The sequence below is a fragment of the Macrobrachium nipponense genome, chromosome 28 (assembly GCF_015104395.2).
Source record: "Macrobrachium nipponense isolate FS-2020 chromosome 28, ASM1510439v2, whole genome shotgun sequence".
Taxonomy (NCBI): Eukaryota; Metazoa; Arthropoda; class Malacostraca; order Decapoda; family Palaemonidae; genus Macrobrachium; species Macrobrachium nipponense.
Window position 1 is genome coordinate 43,579,818 of NC_087217.1, and position 5,000 is coordinate 43,584,817.

The 5,000-nt window shown below is 36.8% G+C and overlaps 1 long non-coding RNA gene across 1 annotated transcript in view; it reads right to left on the reverse strand.

Annotated features, from left to right (window-relative positions):
* Positions 1-5,000, reverse strand: part of LOC135201694 (uncharacterized) — a 170,338-nt gene that overhangs the window by 81,918 nt on the left and 83,420 nt on the right. The window lies entirely within an intron of this gene.

Consider the following 5,000-nt stretch of genomic DNA (forward strand, 5'->3'; position numbering starts at 1 on the left):
TGTTGTAGCCCTTTTTGTAAGTGTCTGACATTTCATTGAATAATTATATAGTTTATTTGGAAAATAAAATGTTCATAAGAATTTTGAGGATATTGTGACCAAATAAAATTAATTACAAGGCTCAGAAAACATCAAAATCTGTCAAGTAAAAAAACTGAGAACAATATCTGACATTTTACTGAGTAATTCTTTGGTCTCTTTGCAAAATGTTCATAAGAATGTTAAGAATTACATATAAGACTTTGGAAAAATCAAAATCTGTCAAAGTTAAAAAAAAATCGAGAAAAATATCTGGCATTTTACGAAATAATTCTCTAATTTCTTTACAAAGTAAAACGTTCATAAGGATGTTAAGAATTTGATATACGACTTTGTAAAAATCAAAATCTGTAAAAAAAAATAAAAATCGAGAAATATATGTGACATTTTACTAAACAATTATTTAGGCTCTTTGCAAAGTAAAACATTACAATGAGACTGGAAAAATCAAAATCTGCCAAAATAAAAAAAAATAATAAATTCGAGAAAAACGCCTAACACCAGATTCCTGAATTCAAGTTTGTCCAGCCTTGCTCCGAAGGGAACCTTTAGCTAGAACCTTTTCCAAAAACGCGAAGGGCACTTCAGGGAGCCATCTCACCTGTCAGAGGAAAAAGGGAAAGGAGGAGGAGGGGGGGTGGTAGGAGGGGTGGTAGAGGAACCACCCTCTCCTGACCTGGGAACGACCTCCCCGGACCCTCAAAGACCACCAGGACCCCTTGTCGAAATCTGGAGATCTCATAAAAGGCGTCGGCTTGACCTAAGTAAAAACGTTCGGAGTGTGCCTGTGACTCCCCAGCGTGCGGTTTCGTCCCTTAAACTTAAAACGTTAGAGAAGTTCCTTTTCTGAGTGGTTAAAGGGAGGAGGGGAAGGGAGAAAGGGGGGGCAAGGGAGGCCCTCGCACCACTGCCATAATAAAGGGCGCCTAAGAAGGAAGGAGGGCTAGGTAGGACTAGCCAGGGAGCGATAACCTGTGGAAGGAAAGTGTCCCGGAGTCTTTTAGAAGCGAAATATCTGTAACATTCGATTCACGCAATCGTGTTGATACTTCCGGAAGTGAGAGACTGAATTGTGTTACGTTTCTTGAGTGTTTTCGTTATTCTTAGGAGTATTCTGTATTCTCCAGAGTATCTTGTGTTCTCGAGAGTGTTCTTTATTCATAGGAGAAATCTGTATTGTTCTCGAATGTATTCTTAAGTGTAGTCTGTATTCGCAGACGTCTGTATTCTTAAGAATAGCCCATGTAATTAGAAGTATCCTGTAGTCTTCAGAGGTCTACATAGTATTCTTAAGACTATTCTGTAGTTTTGAGACTTCTGTATTCGCAGGAGTACTCTTACTTCTAGAGTATTGTGTATTCTAAAGAATATTGCGTGGCCTTAAGAGTCACCTGTACTCTTAACATCATTCCGCATCTCTGAGAGTATTTTGTGTTCACAAGAGTATCGTGTATTCTTGAAAGTATTCAGTATTCGTAAGAATATTCCCTATTCTTTTGAGAGTATTTTGTAGTCTTGTCAGGCTGACTTGTTTCTTCTTTGATTGGAAAACAATATATATATATATATATATATATATATATATATATATATATATATATATATATGTATATATATATATATATATATATATATATTATATATATATATGTATATATCTATATATGTATGTATATATCTATATATAATATTATATATATATATATAATTATATATATAATATATATATAACAACATACACATACATACATACATAAACAAGGGTAAGATTTATGTGCGAAGAGACAAGGCGTATTATTGCTCTTAATTCCTCCCTCGTGGTTCAGAATTGGTGAAATTCCAGCGTAATACTTGGAGTTTATTATAATAGACTGTTAGAACGGGAAGGGGGAAGCAGACAAAAAGAACAGCGGTAAATGACATCAAAATTTTAAAAAATGGCCTTCATATGTCATAGGAGGTTTCTGGCGTAACAGGAATAGTTAGTTAACGTCTCTCTCTCTCTCTCTCTCTCTCTCTCTCACCATATATATATATAGATATATATATATATATATATATATATACATACATAAATATATATATATATATATATATATATATATATATATATATATATATACACACACACACACACACACAAACAATATACAGTCATATATACATAGTATGTACTGCTGTTCCATCCCCTTCCACTGTTCCACCTGCTGTTCCACTCACTGCCGCTGCTGCAAGGCTGCATCTTGAGATGCTGGAAAAACAATTCCTCATAATTCCAGTACGGAGAGAGAGAGAGAGAGAGAAGAGAGAGAGAGAGAGAGAGAGAGAGAGAGAGGCCGCATCCCAAGACGTTGGTAAAACAATTCCTCATAATTCCAGCACTGAGAGAGAAGAGAGAGAGAGAGAGAGAGAGAGAGAGAGAGAGAATGCGTCATCAGTACACACACCGCGCCCCTAAATGACGAGCTTGTTTCCTCATTTCCAGAACAGGTCCAGCCATTTGTCCTGGAACAAGCCACAATCACCGGGGCCAAGACGTTCTCCATCCCCCCCCCCCCCCCCCCCCCACTCTCTCTCTCTCTCTCTCTCTCTCTCTCTCTCTCCCTCTCTATCCTTTCCCCTTTAGCTGGATGATACTGCAGGGAGAAAATATGTGAAAATGTTAAGTAAAAACATATTAAATAAAATACGGGATAATAGTATAGAAAATATATGAAAATGTTCAGCGGAAACAGAGAAAATATGAGAAAATAATAAAGAAAATATGTGAAAATGTTAAGTAAAAAAATTTAAAGAAAACGTGCAAATATTAAAGAAACTGAAAATGTTCAACGAAAACATATTAAAGAAAACATGCGAAAATATGACAGAAAATTTGGAAAAATATCACAGACAATTTGAGAAAATATTCAAGAAAATATTAACCATTACATGGGAGATAAATATTCAAGCAAGTATGAGAAAATATGAAAAGAGATACAAAAACATTTTATAGAGAAAGTATGAGAAAATATTAAAGAACATACGTGAAAATGTTAAGTACAAAAGTTTTACAAAAATGTGAAAATATTAAACAAATAGTGTGAAAATGTTCAGCGAAAACATATTGAAGAAAACACGCGAAAATATGAAAGAAAATTTGGGAAAATATGAAAAAGAATTTGAGAAAATATTAAAGAAAATATTAACCATTACATGTGAGATAAATATTCTAGCAAGTATGAGAAAACATGGAAAGAAATACGAGAAAATTTTAAATATGAGAAAATATTAACTGCAATATGAGAATATATAGATCTATGATAAAAAATCACATAAGAAATAAAGAATTGCTGAGAAAATATTAAAAAAAAAAACTGCAAAATATGAGTCACGAAAAATAAAAATTCAAAAAAACGTGGGAATATATTAAGGAAAATATTAGAAAATAATAGAGAGAATGCGGGAAAATATTATATAGAAGAGAACAATGAAGAATATATGAGAAAATATTAAAAAAAAACATTGGAAATTATTCAAGAAAAAGTGAGAAAATAAAGAAAATATGAGAGAGAAAATACTATAATAGAAGAGAGTAATAAAAAATAGATGAGAAAATATAAAAAAAAAACATGGGAAATTATTCAAGAAAACGGGAGAAATCGTGAGAAAGACTGAGATCACCAGCGTCAAATCACGTGCTCTTAATAATATAGTAATAATACTCGGCCGCCCCCAACTCCCCACCCGCCCGCGGACGCGCATCGACTTCACGCTCTTGCTCGCGTATTTAAAAGGACTGATAACAGCGCATATCATCAGCAGCTGTCACAAATAGACGAGGGAGAAAAAGAGGGAGAGGGAGTAGACTCTTACTCATTCTCACTCTCTCTCTCTCTCGGGGCAGGAGCGAGAGATGGTGGCCGGCGATAATATCAATTACATTTCAATTATCGAAACGGGGAATCAGAATTGTGCATTCGGTGTGGCAAATCCGCCATAGAATAAGTCACGTGACCTGGCGCGCGCTCGGGAGGGTCATTTGCGCGGGAAACCTCAATTGGCGGGAACCGTTTTTGGCGGGGGCCTTTTACCGAGACCCCTATCTCTCTCTTCTCTCTCTCTCTCTCTCTCTCTCTCTTCTCAAATGCGGACTCTCTCTCTCTTTCGGATTTTGAGACTGCGTTATTGCAAAAGCGAAAGCCGCTCTCTCTCTCTCTCTCTCTCTCTCTCTCTCTCTTATCAACTTCCTCAGCTAGCTCGCCCTCTCTCTCTCTCTCTCTCTCTCGTTATCAACTCACGGTAACTTAGGCATATACGCAAATCCGTTCATTCTTCTTTTGATCCGTTCGGTAATTCCGTCACGTATTCAGCCAGGAGAGAGAGAGAGAGAGAGAGAGAGAGAGAGAGAGAGAGAGAGAGAGAGAGAATTTGTGTTCGATATAACGCTAGTCTCAAGAATCCAAGTGAGAGATAGCGAAAGGATGAACAAAATTGAGAGAGAGAGAGAGAGAGAGAGAGAGAGAGAGAGAGAGAGAGAGAGAGAGCATGGCTTATCACGACATCGCCGGAATCACACTCATGGAAGACTGGGCCTCAATACGTTATCCATAATCGTATTATAGCCATGAATTATGGCCTTCTAATAGAAAGGGAGTATGTGGGGGGTGGGGGTAGGGGTGAGGCTGGGAAAACTCCCTCCAGCCGCCCCCTCCCAACCTCTAACAATAAGCCCGTTTGCTTAAGATCGCCGCGGAAGAGAGAGAGAGAGAGAGAGAGAGAGAGAGAGAGAGAGAGAGAGCTCCAAGTGATTTCCTATATGCTCTGATTGCAGAATATATGAATATATTTTATTACGTCTCTCTATCTCTCTCTCTCACTCTCTCTCATTATTAAAATAATATAATATTCCTATCAGATAGCTTAGGAGATCACTTGAACCCCCCCTTCTCTCTCTCTCTCATTATTGAAATAATATAATA